General features: G+C 37.6%; 1 long non-coding RNA gene across 6 annotated transcripts in view; it reads left to right on the top strand.

The window, feature by feature from the left end:
• Nucleotides 1-18,947, top strand: part of LOC132646368 (uncharacterized) — a 41,732-nt gene extending 22,785 nt beyond the window's left edge. For 5 of the 6 annotated variants that reach the window (XR_009584580.1, XR_009584582.1, XR_009584581.1 and 2 more), the window contains 2 exons: nt 12,133-13,335; nt 16,591-18,947. This is a non-coding gene — a long non-coding RNA (uncharacterized LOC132646368). The remainder of the gene's footprint in view (nt 1-12,132; nt 13,336-16,590) is intronic. The other variant, XR_009584579.1, reaches the window with a different exon arrangement.
• Nucleotides 18,948-19,187: the final 240 nt, after the last annotated feature.

Raw genomic sequence — 19,187 nt, 5'->3', positions numbered from 1 at the left:
GGTCTTTCCAGAGACTCATACTCCAACCAAGTACCATGCATGGAGATAACCTAGAACCCCTGCACAGATGTAGCCCATGGCAGTTTCAGTGTCCAAGTGGGTTACATAGTAATGGGAAGAGGGACTGCCTCTGACATAAACTGATTGACCTGCTCTTTGATCACCCCCCTTCCCTGGAGTGGGGAGCAGCCTTACCAGGCCACGGAAGATAACAAGGCAGACACTCCTGATGAGATTTGATAGACTAAAATAAGAAGGAAGGAGAGGGGGCCCTCTCTTCTCAGAGCACTCGGGGAGGGGCATGTGTGAAGAAAGGGGAGGGAAGGCGGGGTTAGGAGGGGAGGAGGGAGGGGTTTATACAAAGTGGATATAGTGTAACTAATAAAAGTTAAACAAAAAAACATAAACTTCTCATTAAAAAAAAATCTTAAAGTAAAAATTAAAAGAGATATTGATAGTAAGGGATAGGCATTTTAATCACATGATATAACAAGTTTTAGTAAAATAATTTATTAAATAATAGTTTTTAATTAGTTTAATATTTATTGTAATCACAGTAAGGGAGTGCTATCCTTAGGACTCTCCAGTTACAGACAGTTATGAACCATCCTGTTGGTTCTGGAACTGAACCTGCCCAATGCTCTTAACCATTGAGCCATCTCTCCAGCTCTCACTAGCTTTCATTGTTTTTTTTTTTATTTTAAAAAAGTTATACTAAATTTGTCATATATATAGTTACATTGCTTAGAGAAGCTAGGAACAATTTATATTTGTTCATTAAATTTAATACATTATTTACTATTGAACATGAGTTAATAATACTAAACTTTATCATCACAATTTTCTTGATTGAGTATAGGGAAAATGCATGACAAGTCAAGGGGTATATATATCTATTTCTATATATGTATATACATATACATATCCATTTGAAATTTGATGCATGCACATTGAAAGGAATATATTTAATATGTTTATAATGATTAAACTACTGACTCAGTATTAATATTTTTGTATGTGTTAATAATAATAATATTTGTATTAATACATGTGAGGATGTATGTTTCTGTAATAAACTAGACTAGTATCTGACACGACCATGAGTATGTTCTTTACATATTAACTTGTATATTAACTTTTATAAGTTAATTACCCTAAACAGTTTGTAAAAGTTTATATTTTTAAACTGATATTATGTTTAAATAAACAACTTCTTTCTAAACCTGATTAGTAAAATTTCTTGTCAGTAAATAATTGGCTCATAGACAATATGAACATGATTTATTGTTACATTAAGATTAAGAAAATATAGGTACTTATTTATTGTGTTAGAATATTCCATTGTAACACTTTTTTTTTTTTTAATACTGGTATACTGGCTGGATTTGTATCAACTTGACACAAGTGAGAGTCATCAGAGAGGGAGGAGCTTTAGTTGAGGATTCAGCTGTAGGCATTTTCTGAATGATTAAGTAGTGATAGGAGAGAGAGCCCAGCCTGTTGTGGGTGGTCCCATTCTGAGTTGATAGTCCTGGGTTCTGTAAAAAAGCATGCTGAAAACTCTGAGGTTTTTTTAGGACTATAAATTCATCTATTTACATTTATATTTACACAAAGTAAAAGCATATCTATCTATCTATCTATCTATCTATCTATAATTATCTATATATTTATCAACTATCTATCTACCTGTCTATCTGAAGTAAATCTGAATAGGCAAACATTGTTTGTTTCTAGATAGTTACTATCTGATCAACCTAAGGAGTATATATCTATGATAAGCTAGACTAGTATCTGATATGAGCATAAGTCTGATTGATGAACCATTAACTGTATAAGTTAATGATTACAAAGTTTGTAATAGGAGCTTTTAGCTTTTAACAGAACTGAAAGTAAACCTTCACTTTCAAGTGAGTTCTACAAGCCCAATACCTCATAGCAGAGTTGAAACATACATACATTTGAGTATTTTTTTCTAATTCATAAAGACTTTATTGGAACTTAGCAAAATTAATGACCAATTTTTATGTTTTTGTTTTGTTATTATTATTACTGTTGTTGTTCATTATAATTTATTCACTTTGTACCTCTGCTGTAGTTCCCTCTTTCATCTCCTCCCAGTCCCACTCTCCCTCTTCTTCCTTCCCATGACCCTTTCCTAGTCCACTGATGGGGAAGACCCTCCTCCCCTAGTATCTGACCCTAGTCCATCTTGCCTCATCAGGACTGTATGGATCCTCTTTCTCCTTGGCCTAGCAAAGCCATTTTGACAGGGAGAGGTAACCAAAGATCAGGCAACTGAGTCCATGCCAGAGACTGCCCTTCCTCCCCTTACTAGGTAAATCCCATGGGGAGCTTCCCTTAGGCTACATCTGAGCAGGCCTTCTCCACACATAGTCCTTGGTTGATTCATCAGTCTCTGTAGACCTCTGGGGGCCAGATTTTTGTCTCTGTTGGTCTTCTGTGGAGCTCCTGTTCCCTCCAGGTCTTTCTATCTCCTTCTTCTTCCATAACCTTCCCTACATTTTGCCCCAAATTTGGCTATGAGTCTCAGCATCTGCTCTGATACCTAGCAGGGTAGAGTGTTTCAGAGGTGTTCTCTGGTAAGCTCCTGTCCTGTTCCCTGATTTCTATCACTTCTGATGTCCATACTGTTTGCTCTTCCTAATGAGGATTAAGCATCTTCCCAGAGAAAAACAAAAATCTCAAAATAGGTTAAACCCTGTATAATAAAAGATCTTCTGGAGGTATCACAATCCCTAGTCTCAGTTTGCACTATAGGCCAACAGTAATGAAAATGGCATGGTACTGGAATAGAAAGAGACTGATGAATGAATGGAATTGAACAGAAGATCCAGAAATAAACCTACACACCTATGGACACTTGATTTTTGTCAAAGAAGCCAAAACCATACAATGAAAAAAAGATAACAACTTCAACAAATGTTGCTGGTCTCACTGAATAGCTAGCAAAATGCAAATAAATTCATACTTATCATCGTGCACAAAACTAAACTCTAAGTGGATCAAAGACCTTAACAAAAAACCAGATATTCTAAAGCTATTAGAAGAATATCTGGGGAAGAGCCTTGAAATTCTTGGAATTAGAGACAACTTCCTAAACAGAACATCAACAACACAGGCTCTAAGATCAACAATCATTGATTAAGAGCTAATGAAACTGTAAAACCAAGGACACGGTCATCAGAACAAAACAACAGCCTACAGACTGGAATAGGATCTTCACCAACCCTATGTCTGACAGAGGATTAATATTCAGAATGTATAAAGAACACAAGCAGTTAAAAAACAACAAATCAAGTAGTCCAATTAAAAAATGGGGTAAAGAGCTAAACAGAGAATTTTCAAAAGAGAAATATCGAATTGCAGAGAAACACTTAAAGAAATGTTCTGTGTCCTTGGTCATTAGGGAAATGCAAATCAAAACAATCCTGAGATTTCAGCTTACATCCATCGTAATAGCTAAGATCAAAAACTCAAGTGACAACACATGCTGGAGATTCTGTGGAGAAAGGGGAACCCTCTTGCCTTGTTTGTGGGAATGTAAACTTGTACAACCACCTTGGGAATCATTCTGGTGCTTTCTCTGAAAAACTTAGGAATACTGTTATCTCAAGACCCAGCTATACCATTCCTGGACATATATCTGAAAGATGCTGCACTATACACCAAGGACATTTGCTCAACTACATTTTTATTAATTTAAGGCCATTAGATTAGAGATTTAGCAGCTCATGGCAACACCCCCAGTCTGTTTCAATAAAGATGATGAGCATCATAAAATCTCCTTTTGGAGATAGCTTCATTAATAGCAAGCTAGCCACTGGGCAAAAATTCCCCAGCTCTCTTTATAGACAATATGCTGTCCAATATGTGATGACAGGGTAAGCAAGTCCTTCACATTTCCTGATTCACAGTATGTCTGTCAGATATACTGGGCTAGAAGGCTGAAGATGATGTGTCTATATTTTATAGAGAAAATGGATGACTGACCAGGCAGTAAACTGTCTTTGTCATATCTTAGTTTTTGAAATTGCTTCTCTGTACTTTTTATTTACTTAATAACTTTATTCCTTCTCAAGTCTCTGATGGGGTTGGAGACTAGTTTCACAGTTAGGCTTAAGTTGTTTGGAAACATTTCTTAAAACATTTGAAAACATGTTTTAAACTCTAGAAAGATTATTTTTTTTGCTTTTAAATTACCATATATATATTTTTATTATTAATTACACTTTATTCATTTTGTATCCGCCCATAAGCCCCTCTCTCCTCCCCCTCCCGCTCCCACCCTACCTTCCCGTTCTGCATGCATGCTCCTCCCCACATCCACTGATAGGGGAGGTCCTCCTCTCCTTTCTTCTGATCTTAGACTATCAGGTCTCATCAGGAGTGGCTGCATTGTCTTCTTCTGTGGCCTGGTAAGGCTGCTCCCCCCTCAGGGGGAGGTGATCAAAGAGCAGGCCAATCAGTTTATGTCAGAAGCAGTCTCTCTTCCCATCGCTATATAACCCTCTTGGAAACTAAACTGCCATGGGTTACATCTGTGCAGGAGTTCTAGGTTATCTCCATGAATAGTCCTTGGTTGGAGTATGAGTCTTTGGGAAGTTCCCTGTGTTCAAATTTTCTTGTTCTGTTGCTCTCCTTGTGGAGTTTCTGTCCTCTCCAGCTCTTGCTATTTCCCACTTTTTACATAAAATTCCTTCACTCTGCCTGCCAGTTGGCCATCAGGCTCAGCATCTGTTTTGATAGTCTGCAGGGCAGAGGCTTTCAGATGCCCTCTGTGGCAGGTTCCTAGGTTGTTTCCTGTTTTCTTCTTCTTCTGATGTCCATCCTCTTTGCCTTTCAGGATGGGGATTGAGCATTTTAGTTAGGGTCCTCTCTCTTGCTTAGTTTCTTTAGATGTACCAATTTTAGTGGGTTTATCCTATGTTGTATGTTTATATAAGTGAGTATATACTGTGTGTGTCTTTTTGCTCCTGGGACAACTCACTTAGGATGATCCTTTCCAGGTCCCACCATTTACCTGCAAATTTCATGATTTCCTTATTTTTCATTGCAGAGTAATACTCCATTGTATAGATGTACCACAATTTCTGCATCCATTCATTAGCCATTAGGGAAATGCAAATCAAAATGACCCTGAGATTTCACCTTACACTGATGAGAATGGCCAAGATCAAAAACTCAAGTGACAACACATGCTTGAGAGGTTGTGGAGAAAGGGGAACCCTCCTCCACTGCTGGTGGGAATGTAATGTAAACTTGTACAACCACTCTGGAAATAAATCTGGCGCTTTCTCAGAAAACTAGGAATAGCTCTTCCTCAAGGTCCAGCCATACCACTCCTAGGCATATATCCAAAAGAGGCTCAAGTACACAAAAAGGACATTTGCTCAACCATGTTTGTATCTGCTTTATTTTTAATAGCCAGAAGCTGGAAACAGCCCAGATGCCCCTCAACTAGAAAGATTATTTTAATTAAATTTTTATTTTATTTTTTACATTAATTACATTTCATTCACTTTGTATCCCAGCTGTAGCCCCCTCCCTCATTCCCTCTCAGTTCCATCCTCCCTCCCTCTTCTCCTCCTATGCCCCTCTCCAAGTCCACTGATAGGGGAGGCCCTTCTCCCTTTCCTTCTTACTCTAGCTTATCAGGTCTCATTAGGACTGGCTACATTGTCCTCCTCTGTTGCGTGGCAAGACTGTGTCCCCCTCAGGGGTGGTGTCAAAGAGCCAGCCATTGATTTCATGTCAGAGACAGTCCCTGTTCCTCTTACTAGGATACCCACTTATATACTGAGCTGCCATGGGCTACATTCAACCAGGGGTTAAAGGTTATATCCATGAATTGTCCTTGGTAGTAGTATCAGTCTCAGAAAATACCCTTGTGCCCAGATGTTTTGGTTCTCTTATTCTCCTTGTGGAGCCTTTGAAAGACTTTATCCAACAATGTATCAAAGGAGATGCTGAGACTCATAACCAAACTTTGAGCAGAGTACAGGAAATCTTATGAAAGAAGGGAGAGATAGAAAGACCTGGAGGGGACAGGAGCTCTACAAGGAGAGCAACCGATCAAAAAATTCTGGGCACAGGGGTCTTTTCTGAGACTGATACTCCAACCAAGGACCATGCATGGAGATAACCTAGAACCTTTGCACAGATGTAGCCCATGGCAGCTCATTCTCCAAGTGGTTTCCTTAATAAGGGAAACAGGGACTGTCTCTGACATGAACTCTGTGGTTGACTCTTTGTTCACCTCCCCCTGAGGGGGGAATAGCTTTGCCAAGCCACAGAGGAAGACAATGAAAACAGCCAGTCCTGATGAGACCTGATAGACTATAGACAGATGGAAGGGTAGGAGGACCTCCCCTTTCAGTAGACTTTGGAAGGGGCATGGGAGGAAATGAGGGAAGGAGGATTGGATTGGTAGTGGCTGAAGGAGTGGGATACAGTGGGGATACAAAAAGAATAAACTGTAATTTATAAAAAAATATAAATACATTTTTTAAAAAGTTATTCAAAGCTGGTCATGATGGCATACACCTGTAATCCAGGACTTGGGAAGCAGAGGCAGGCAGTTCTCTGTGAGTTTGTGGGCAGCCTGGTCTGCAAAGTGACTCTGGGACAACCAGGGCTACACAGAGAATCCCTGTCTTGAACCTTCCTCCTTCCCCAAAAAAATTTATTTGAAATCTCTTAAATAGTTAGTATAATACCTATAATGTTAATTTGTTGAAATATTGGCTACTGATTGTTGGAAATCCATTTTCATGGTTGAAAAATATCTGGCCCTTTCTCAGACAATTAGGAATAGTGCTTCCTCAAGATCCAGCTATACCACTCCTAGGCATAAATCCAAAATTTGCTCAACTACACAACAAGGACATTTGCTCAACCATGTTTCTAGCAGCTTTATTTGTAATAGCCAGAACCTGAAAACAACCCAGATGTCCCTCAATGGAGGAATGGATACAGAAATTGTGGTAATTTTACACAATGGAATACTACTCAGCAATCAAAAATGAGGAAATCATGAAATTTGCAGGCAAATGGTGGGATCTAGAAAAGATCATTGTGAGTGAGGTATCCCAGAAGGACAAAGACACACATGGTATATACTCACTTATATAGTCCTATAAGATATGATAAACATAATGAAATCTATACACCTAAAGAAGATAAACAAGAAAGAAGACCCAGGGTAAGATGATCAATCCTCACTTAGAAAGACAAATGGGAGGTGCATTGGACTTAGGAGAAAACAAGTAACAGGACAGGAGCCTACTGCAGAGGGCCTCTGAAAGACTCTACCTAGTAGTGTATCAATGCAGATACTAAGACTCATAACCAAAACTTCAGCAGAGTTCAGAGAATCATATGAAAGAAGGGGAGTTAGTATGACATGGAAAGGATAAGAGCTCCACCAGGACCAAATATATCTGGGCACAGGGGTCTTTTCTGAGAGTGACACTCCACCAAGGACCATGCATGGATATAACGTAGAACCTCTGCTTGGATGAAATCCATGGCTTCTCAGTAACCAATTGGTTTCCCATAGTAAGGGGAACAGGGACTATTTCTGACAGGACCTCAATGGCAGGCTCTTTGACCTCCCCAAGCCCCAAGGGAGGAGCAGTCCTGCTAGGCCACAGAGGAGGACTTTGCAGCCAGTCCTGAAGATACCTGTTAAAACAGAGTCAGATGAAAGGGGAGGAGATCCTCCCCAATCAGTGGACTTGGAAAGGGGCAGGGAGGAGATGAGGGAGTGAGGGAGGGTTTGGGTGGGAATGAGGGAGTGAAATACAGCTGGGATACAGAGTTAGTAAAATGTAACTAATAAAAAAATAAAGTAGCACAGATCTGTAAAAAAAAAAAAAATCACTGATTTGGACTAGAAGAGCTATAGAGTTGACTGATTTTAGACCAGTGTAAGTAGGTAATCAAATGTAGACACCCACTGATTTAAATTTCCAACTAAAAATGTAATCACCTCACATAATTAGGGATTGGCAGAAGACACTGTAGTAAGCTTCTTATTTCCATTTTAGGTAACAGAAGGGACTCTAGGATCAATGCTATGCAGAAACAATGTCAGAAGTCCTGTGGTACAGGGCGATCAAACGTGTAGGGAACAGGACAACATGGTTTCATTGTCACTATACTGGAATTCCTATGTGTGTGTGTGTGTGTATGTGTGTGTGTGTGTTTTATCTTAAACTTTTTTTACCAATACCATTTAAAACTTATTTTGAGTCCAGTTACATGTCCCATTAAAGAATCCTTTAGGTGATAAGACCCTTTCAGTGGACTCACTCTTCTACTACAATGTGCCATAGTTGTTTCTAATACCTACTTGTGAAAAACCTATTAACTAAAACTGGGAAATGCATAATAATGTCCTAAATGTCCCTTACGAGCTTAGATTAATGTGAGGAATGCCCACGAACTGTGCCCTATTAGGAAAATGTCATAAATTTCTACATATTAATAAACTAAAAACTGAGATCGCCATTTGTTTTTTTTTCAAGCCTTAATTCCTTTTGAGTGTCCCCATTTGAGTGACACAGCAATTATCTATACAGCTATATTAATCAATCTTGAATAACTTTTTTTCTTCAATAGCTATGAGATTCATCCATGCAGTAAACAACTCAATTGTGATCACATCTTTTAGACTGTAACTCAATATACTTCTTCTAAGACATCAAAGTTTCTTAGTCATATCTTTTTTCCTGCATCTTAACCAAATTTTCTACCACCTAACCACCGTTGAGTTTTGAAAGTCATATGATGATGCCACTACTGCTTTCTTGGGGCTCTTTAGTTTTAGCATGATTTTTCAGTGTTCAAAGGATCAATTAAAAATCTGGCTCTAACTTCAGGTTGCATAAAATTCTTGTTCCGATCGCTCAAGACAATGTTTTAGTTCTGTTTTACTTGTCAGGCTTTCATTTACTTCATTTTTTTTTAAACAGACTCTTTGTCCTGCTAGAAATAACTACCATTGCAGATTCATCTAGCTGATTTCTTCTCAGCTTTTACACACAAATCAAAGTTCCTTCTCTGGTGGGCTATCTACATCTTCAACTAAACAAATTTCCTACTGCAGTCCCAACATTTAATGCCCCAGCAGTCATGTAGTACAGAGCAATCCCTCCCCAACTATTTACTGCATAAGGAAATGAATTAGGAACTCAAGTCAATTTTAATTAGGTTGAGATAGCTGCCCTTTGACATTTACACTCTAATGTGAGGGATCAATATGCCCACAGAATAAGATGCAACTACATGGGCATGTGTACAAAATCATAAAAATAAGAATTGTTCTCTAAACATCTATAAATATTGAGGTAAAGGCACAATAATAATAATAATATTAATGTCTTTCCAATTTTAAGTAAACCTAATATTCAGAAAAAAATAATTCTTTTAAATACAACAATATAGTTTATTACATTTACTTACATTTCTACTACGAATTAGAGAACCATACACTAACCTTATCACATAGAAAATAATATTAAAATGATCAAGTACAAAAAACACCAGGCATTTTCCCAATGAAATTTACAGATAATAGAGTTCTAGTAGGGCAGAAGACACACTTTGATACACACTCAGGGATCTCAAAAAAGATGGTATTGCTGTCAAAAGAAAGGATTCTCACCTTTGGACTTCATGGTCTTTCAAGGTTTCTGAGAGGCTGTTTGTGTGACACTCTTTCTGCGAAGATGTATACAAATGCCTACTCCTCCCAGATTGAGAACCAAAGGGTCAACCAAAATAACAGTACAACCCAAGTCAAAGATGCTGAATCAGTGAGTTTATTGGTGCTACTTACAGGAATATAAGGAAGTGTTATAATTTACAAGAGGATTGCTAGCTCACAGGAATCTGCTTTAGAGAAAGGACAAGCCATCATGGAGTTCACTCATGGAAACATTTGCCTGATTTATAAAAATTTTCTTAGGTTAAAGAAGTTCCTTGCTTGCCAAATTGTTACTGAAAAACAGCCTTGAAGGGAGGAGAACTGTGAATCTGATGAATTTCATGGACCTCTGTGACACGAGCTAATTCCTTCCTGGGTTTAAATGAATGTCCTTTAGAATATTCTAAGTGAAATAAAATGAAAAAAAAAATTGAAGCTTAAAAAAAAGAGAATATTCTAAGTGTTAGCTAAGTTTTCCCCTTAATAGCATGACTTTATTTGGAGGGTATGACTACAGACAGGGATTTTAGAATTATGGAGTTAAGATAAAACAGCAGAATAGGGAACCTGGGATTTATCCTATCTCATCAGTCTGTTTGCATTCAAGAAAGTAGAAGCCATTGACTGGAATTAGGAATACAGATGCCTTGTTCTTTATCACTACTGAATGTCACAAAAGTAGGCTGTATCTGTTTTTTTCTGGAGTCCCTAAGACAACTTTGTTTTGGAGATGTCAGCACACATTAGATCAATATTTGGAAGCAAGACTCTTTGATACAATTAAGCGATATGGCTTGAAATAACCCTAGTTACTGTAATACCCCTTAAGTATTTTTAATATTTTTATTGGAATTAATGGAACTGATATAGTAATGTTTATGTTTTCCTTAAGTTCTCTGTATTTATCAACTATCCTTATACTTATCTTTATCCAAGAATAACCAGATAAGTAAAAAATATCTTTGGCTGCTATTCTAATTTGTATTACATAAATTAAATAAGTGTTTTAATGTGTAAAAGAGAAAAAGCAGTTTTCATTTTTTTGTTTTGTTTTGTTTTTGTTTAATGTCTGGAGAGAGCAATTGACAGAGGAGTGGAAAAGAGGTTTGTATTTGAAATGGAAGACAAGAAAGAAAAGGAAAGAGGTACTGTGATTCAGCCTCAATTTCATTTCCTCCTGTGTTTTCCTGAAGTGAATCAATTATCTTGAAATTTTAATCTGAAGTGTTTAAGTACCCTAAGTCTATAGACTACAGTTTATAGATTCTTCCAGCTCTCTCCAGCTGAAGACCTTAAGGAATATCTCTTGGAACTGGACTGGTTCAGTTCCAGAAGACTGAAAAGGAAGAAATGCCACTTCAGGCCTGCCACAGTGAATGATGGCAATTGCATACATAATGTTCAACAACAAATATATGCTGCTGTACGTTTGTAACCTATGACTAACAGTGTTTCCCTTTAGATCATTCCTAGCTTTTAATTCTCATAATAATTCATATTTTCATTTAACAAAGTTAATGTGTATCTTTGAAAAGGCAGGTTCAGCAAATTTCGTGGCTTGGGCTTCTGTGTTCTGTTCAGTGCTTCTGCATCTCTTTGTCTGTTGGCATAGAGCAGGGGCATGATGTAAGGGCCTAACACAGGCTATGTAAGCAGTATATCAGTAGAACCACACCTTCGCCCTACCATTTATTTCGATTCTCTGTCCAGTAAATTGATTTTCAACATGCACAATTTTATGCCTTGTTAGTTTTTAATGCTATTGTCCAAAGAGACACTCAAAGCTAAACTGCCATCATGGTGAAAGTTATCAGATTTAATTACTATTTAACATAATTGCACAACCTCAGCAGCTAAACTTTTTTTAAATATGCAATTTTCCCCATATTAGTGGAATACATTATAAAGCTTTAAATATTTGCATATAATACAAAATATTAAAACTGTACGTTTTTTTTATTCTAAAGGTATTTTTAGCATGAACTTAATCAATGACAAACACATAGGCATTTACCTATTTTGGGAGTTTGTGTGCCTAAAACCTATTTTAGTGCCCTGGACAAGGTAAAGTACAGAATAAATGTTTGTTGAATTATTTCTTCTGTCTGTTTGGGATTTGTTTCTTTTCCTAACTCTATTTCTAACTGCACTTGGGTTTTAAGATATTTTGTTTGTTATTTGGGATGCATTTGTTTTTACTGCACAGTCGCAGTATTGTTTTATAAAAAATTCAAAATATTCTATGTGATTTCTTCAGAAGGATAAACTATCATTGGATGCAGGTTTACTAATAAACTGTGAACTTTCTTTGTACACATTAAATTATGCTCATTTAAGCTTATATTTTCCATTAAAATATTTATTTATTATAATTTATTCACTTTGTCTCCCCACTGCAGCCAAACTTTGGGCAGAGTGCTGGAAACCCTATGGAAGAAGGGGGAGATAAAAAGACCTAGAGGGGTCAGGAGCTTCACAAGGAGAACAACAGAGCCAAAATACTTTTGTCCAAGGTGGCCTGCAGAGACTTACTCCACCTAACTATGCATGGAGAGGACCTAGACGCTCTGTTCAAAGGAAGCCCATTGGCTGCTCCGTTTCCAAGTGGGATTCCCTAGTAAGGCGGACAGGGGCTGTCTCTGACATGAACTCAGTGGCTGGCTCTTTGATCACCTCTGCCTGGGGTTGCAGTCTCGCCAGGCCACAGAGGAAGATGATGCAGCCAGCCTTGATGAGGCCTGAGAAGTTAAGCTTACATTTTAAAGAAAGCAAAATATATGACTATACCTAAAATTCACACACACACATACACACACAGCTACCACCAATACAGACATGAAGAACATTTCTCATCACCACCAAAAGTAGTCACCTGATACCTATTATGAATAATAATTTATGTCCTATGTGTAAATATTTACATTTTTCTATTGACGATTCTTGAAATTAAATTATGAACATTTTCCCATAGCCCTGTTGTGCTGAGAGTGAAGCCAGTCCCTGAAAGACTGAAGATGATTTCCCAAGGAGGCATAGTCCTTAGCAGTGTTAGGCAAGCATCCCCATGCATTGCAGCCTTTACAATTTTCATAGTGGTTAATGTATACTTGTTTATTTGATAATTCATAGTTTTTAAAATTCTAAATAAATTTATGTAATTGTCTACAAAAATCCCATTTTCTTTAAACGTTTTATGAATTTAGTCTGTTTTATCTGTAATGTGTTTTTGCTAAGATACATTATTATTTTTAATTTGTGAATAGTAGTTGTACATATCCATGTATTGTAGCAATAGGAAATGTATGATTATTGGAACAGATTGAGGTATCTATCACATCTTAACACATCATTTCTTTTCATAGGGAACATTCAAAATTAACCTGAATATCTGTTATATATTAATTCGTTGCCATTTGTAGTTATCATACTGGCAACAGAACAGCAGAAAATGTTCCTCCAATGCACTTGATGTCCCACACCTCTGACCTGTGCTCTCTCTGTCCTCTGAGCCCTCCTCCTCCTCATTGCCAGTTCTGGGAAGGCATACTCCAGCCTGAACTTCTTTGACACCAACTTTGGACTGCACCTCCTCGTGAAATCTGGTAATATTTCTCTTTGTGTGACTGCCAATTTCTCTTAATATAATGACATCCAATATTAGGCATGTTACTTTATATACTAAAACTCAATCCTTTTGTTTATAACTTTTTCATTTAAGAATATTTTTATTGATTAAATGTTTTGTTTGACAATTTTTTAAGTATTTTCTGGACATTGCTTACCATCCTTGTCTCTATCAGCCCCCAATACTCTCAAACCAATCCAGCATATAACAGGTCCTCTTTCCTTTAAGTTTGGTGAGCCACAGATTTTGCTAAGACCTTTTGTGAGTCACTATTTACTGGAGCCTGGTGGGTTCATCTTTTGGCACAGAACTGTAATTAATGACTGTCTCTATCCATGGAGAAGAGTTTAATAGGAAGAAGTAGAACTTCATTAGCCTCTCTCTCTCATTTATAAATAGCTGTTGAAAAGTTCAGTCTTCTTCACGAGTTCCAGCTTTCACAAGAACCAGAGAGGCCCCATTTGTCTACAGCTATAAGCATAATATTTCTTGTGTAGTTTAGTGTAATATACCTAAAGAACAATATTTCTTTCTGATGTAGGGCACACACATGCCATCTATGTTTTTTTATTTAATTTTATTTATATATTTATCATTTTTACAATTTATTCACTTTGTATCCCTTCTGCAGTCCTCCTTGCTTGTCTCCTTCCAGTCCCAGCCATCCTCACTGTTCTCACCCTAGGCCCTCTTCCTAGTACCCTGATAGAGGATGACCTCTTATTTTTGACCCAAGCTTATCAGTTCTCATCAAGGTTGGCTACATCATCTTCCTCTGTGGCATGGAAAGGCTGCACGCCCCCCCACCCCCCAGGAGGAGGTGATCCAAGAATCTGCCACTGAGTTCATATGGCAGGACAGCCCTTGTACCCTTACTAGGGAACCTACTTGGAAGCTGAGTAGCCCATGGGCTTCCTTTAAACAGGGGTTCTAGGTCCTCTACATGCATAGTCCTTATTTGAGAATCTGTCTCTGCAGGGCCCCTTGGTCCCAGGCATTTTGACTCTGTTGTTCTCCTGAGTTCTTGTTCCCTCCAGGTCTTTCTATCAACCTCTTTTTCTATAAGGATTTTGGGACTCTGCTCAAAGTTTGGGTATGAATCTAGTATCTTCTTTGATACCCTGCTGGTCTTTAAGAGGTCCTCTGTGGAAGGCTCTTGTACTGTTCCTTGTCTTTTCCTACTTCTAACAGCTATCCTGTTTGCCCTTCTAAGTAAGGTTTCAGTTTCTTCCCTAGGGTCTTCCTTGTTGTTTAGCTTCTTTAGGGCTATAGATTTTCATGTTTATACTATATTATATGATAATAACCACCTTTAAGTGAGCATATACCATTTGTGTCTTTCTGCTTCTGCGTTACCTCACTCAGGATCATCTTTTCTAGTCCCCACCGTTTGCCTGCTAATTTCATGATTTCCTTGTTTTTAATTACTGAGTAGTATTCCATTGTGTAAATGTACCACACTTTGTGTATCCTTTCCTCCACTGAGGGACATCTAAGTTGTTTCCTATGTGTTTTTGACCAGGTGTAGAGTATCATGCATATATTCCTTCTTGTGTAGTTGACCTTATATCCAATAAAAGATAGTTGTTTACTTCTACATGTGCCATGCTGCTTTTTGTTGTTGTTATTGTTTTTTTTCTTTTTTGTTATAATTTTTATTTTTTATATTAATTACAGTGTATTCACTTTGTAGTCCAGCTGTAGCTGCTCCCTCATCCCTCCCAATCCCACCCTCTCTCCTTCATCTCCTCCCTTCCCCTCTCTAAGTCCACTGATAGGGGAGGTCCTCCTCCCCTTCCATCTGACCCTAGTTTATCAGGTCTCATCAGGATTGGCTGCAGTGTCCTCCTCTGTGGCCTAGCAAGGCTGCTCCTCCCTCAGGGTGGGGGAGGGGCATCAAAGAGCCAGCCATTGACTTCATGTCTACTTACTAGGGAACCCACTTGGATGCTGAGCTGCCATGGGCTACATCTGAGCAGGGGTTCTAGGTTATATCTATTCATGGGCCTTGGTTGGAGAATCAGTCTCAGAAAAGACCCCTGTATCTACCCAGCAGGGAAGAACCTTACAGTTCAATTCCAGTCTGCTTTCTCTGTATCTTTCAACCATGGTGTTTCTTGTCTTCAAAAATAAGGTTTTATCATTTAGCTGTGATAAACTGCCAAAGAAGTGGCAATATCCTGCATTGAGTGCCTCTGGGGCCTCTCTGAAAATTCCAGTGGGAATCCTCTGATAGATGGATTATGAGGAGGTACATCACACCTGGCACTGGAAATTTTGTTTAATAAACAGTGATTTTGAGGAACAGCATCTTCCTGCCATGCAGAGTATCTTCTTTTTTACTTAAACTTTAAATTGGTTTAGAGAGCAGTAAGGTTCCAAGTGGCTCTTTTATTTTGTTTTTCTTTTGTTTTTCTCCAGAGACAGGGTTTCTCTGTGTAGCCTTGCCTGTCCTGGACTCACTTTGTAGACCAGACTGCCTGGAACTCACAGAGATCTGCCAGCCTCTGCCTTCTTGAGTGCAGGGATTACAGGTGTACACAACTTCACCAGGCTTTCACATGGCTTTTACATAGATTCTTCACTATGATTAACTGTTCCTCCCTGCCCTGCCATTTCTACCCCAGGCCTATTTGAACATTTTCATGTCCAGTATTCTCTTATCTCTGTTTATATTATCTATCTTCTACTATCTCCACTTCCTTAAGACATCTTTTCTCTATTAATTCTTTTCTTGTTCCCTAGTTTCTACAGGTGTTCAAATTTAAACACAAAAGAGTAAGCTTTTAAGATAAGAACCATATATAGAAGAGAACATGCTTTGTTCAGTTCCAGACATAAGTTATTTATCAGCATAACTCAGAATATATTTTACAGTTCCATCAAATTACCTGAAAATTCCATAGCATTTGTACACATTAGGGAACATTATACTGATATTTATGTACACACACATTTGACATCAGTGAATACTTCAACCTTTTACTCCACATCTTCCCCTTGATGTCCCTTTCTCTGTGTATCATAGTCCTTTTTATTTAACAAGTTCCATTTGTTTGTGAAATTTACCATTTACATGTGAAAGAATATAAGTGTCCATTTTCTTTCTCTGCCTGTATTATTGTATTTAAAAATATATATTTTAATGTAATTTTTTATTTTTTAAATTTTTATTAATTACACTTTATTCACTTTGTATCCCTCTGTGAACACCTCCCTCCTCCCTTCCCAGTCCCACCCTCCCTGCCTCTTCTCTATATATGCCCCTCCCCAAGTCCACTGATAGGGGAGGTCTTCCTCTGCTTTCTTCTGATCCTAGTCTATCAGGTCTCATCAGGACTGGCTGCATTGTCTTCCTCTGTGGCCTGGTAAGGCTGCTCCGCCATCACAGGGAAGTGATCAAAGAGCAGGCCAATCAGTTCATGTCAGAGACAGTCCCTGTTCCCATAACTATGGAGCCCACTTGGACACTGAACTGCCATGGTCTACGTGTGAAGAAACTAATCAAGAAGGAGGACTCTGGCTAAAACGCTCAATCCCCATTCAGAAAGGCTAAGAGGATGGACATCAGAAGAAGAAGAAAACAGGAAACAACCTCGGGACCTGCCACAGAGGGCCTCTGAAAGGCTCTACCCTGCAGGCTATCAAAGCAGATGCTGAAACTTATGGCCAACCTTTGGGCAGAATGCAGCAAATCTTATGAAAGAAATGGGAAATAATAAGACCTGGGCAGGACAGGAGTTCCACAAGGAGAGCAACAGAACCAAAAAATCTGGGCAGAGCGGTCACTTCTGAGACTGATACTCCAACCAAGAACCACTGATGGAGATAACCTAAAATATATATTTTAATTTACGTTTTAAATTATATTTACATATATATATAATATTGTTTAAATTGATTTTTATGTTTTGACTTTGTGTCATGTGATCTTACTAAATTTACTACAAATTTTCACAAAGTTATCATTATTATCCTTGTTTTCTCTGTAAATACGTTATCTTTGAATGAGTTTTGCTTCCTGCTTTTATATACGTAACATTTCTTTATATTTCAGTTTTCTAGTTGAGCTATTTAGGATCTATGCTACATTTTAATGCAATAGCCAATGATATTAGATTGGTCAGCTAAAACCAAATATTGTTAGTTATTAGGTCAAGACATTTCTTATTTATGGTCATCAAATTACAGAAGTTTTATTACTAGAGATAAGACTATTTCATAAGATGCTGAATTTGCCCAAGTGATTTTCTGCTTCTACATATATACTCACATATCTTTCTTCTGTCCTATTTTGTAATCCTGAATTTCAAAACCAAGGCCTTGAACGTCATGCTAGACAAATATTCTGCTACTGAGCCAGAGTCCTGTCCTGACCTCTCTTGTCAAGGTGATAGCACTGATTGATTTTTGAATATTAAACTGCTTCTACATCTCTAGAATAAGCATTGATGTATGATGGTATATCATCATTATTTCACTTTGCTAAACTTTGGTTTGCTAAAATTTATGGACTATTTTATCTGTACATTACCAAATTCTTGGTTTGTAGTTTTATTAAGTTCAGGATAATACCATCTTAATAATAATTATTTGTTCCTCCTAGTCACTAACCATAACCCATTATGATGTTCTGCGTATCATATGCTGTGTATCATTGATTTTTCCTTATGTTGTTATTGAAATGTCCTTGTAATAACACTGTGGGCTTATATAGACATCCTTTAAGTCATTCCATATTAGATTAAATAATGACATGAATATCATTTCATATTAGTTTTCTTTATTTCTATGGTTGACCATCTGATAGTTTAAATTGTACTCAAATTCATGAAATCTTCAGTAGGAAGGGCTTAGGGAAATCTAAGAAACAGGTTCATTAAATCAAAATCATCTTTGAGCACATAGTAAGTTTGAAGTTAGTGCCTATCATAACACTCTTTGTCACAAAAGGGGGATAAAGAGATAGAGAAAGAGAAAAAAAGAAAGAAAAGGAAAAAACATGCTGAACTTGATCACTCAAAGTCTTGAGCTACAGAAGAGGGTTTATTGCCTATAGATGCTAACTGCTACCTTTTCGCAGTCACAGAATTTGTGTTGTTAACATTCATACTGTATTTTTATTGTCTCAAAGCATGATAAACTCAGCTCTAAAATGCTTTTATAATACTTTTTCTTCTTTGCCACTATAGCCTTCATATTTTCCTTTCACTATTTGTTTCATAAAATACACTCTGATCCTTGTGCATGTAACAAAATGTGACTTACTGATTGCCAATCTCAGAGTTCTCTGTCAGTCTTGATTCTGCTCAATTTAACAGAGGCCTTGCACACAGTCAATCACAATGTTCTTGTCACTTGACTTCACGGGGTAGCAGCACTTTCTCATCTTGCATCTTATTGTTCCAATCATCTTCTTTTGCCTGTGTGGCAAGGGAACTTCCTAAGATTCCCAATATGCCACTTAGAGCACACAATTAACAGCCAGGGTTGGTTGAAGCACTGTGGGGTCTCTTTTCTATCTGCCGTGCCTCCAGAATTTACAATCTATGCAGGTCTTTACCATAATGGATGCATGCAGAGCCTTCTATACAGAAAGAATGTATCACTTAATCATTGCCGTGCTTCTTCATACATATCCTATGTTCAGAATTTTGGATTTTTGTTCATGAGGAAGGAACACAACAGTTTTTGTTGAAGTATGCAGTTCATATTTTTAAATCTAAGATAAAAGACTACACTTTTCATCAATTATACTTTTTAGAATAAAAGGAAGGTATTAAATAATATAATTAATACATATAGCCTTCATAAGATAAGGTGATACAT

This window comes from Meriones unguiculatus, chromosome 11 (assembly GCF_030254825.1).
Source record: "Meriones unguiculatus strain TT.TT164.6M chromosome 11, Bangor_MerUng_6.1, whole genome shotgun sequence".
Lineage (NCBI taxonomy): Eukaryota > Metazoa > Chordata > Mammalia > Rodentia > Muridae > Meriones > Meriones unguiculatus.
Note: the sequence above shows the minus strand (reverse complement) of the source record. Positions and strands in the feature narration are given on the sequence as shown.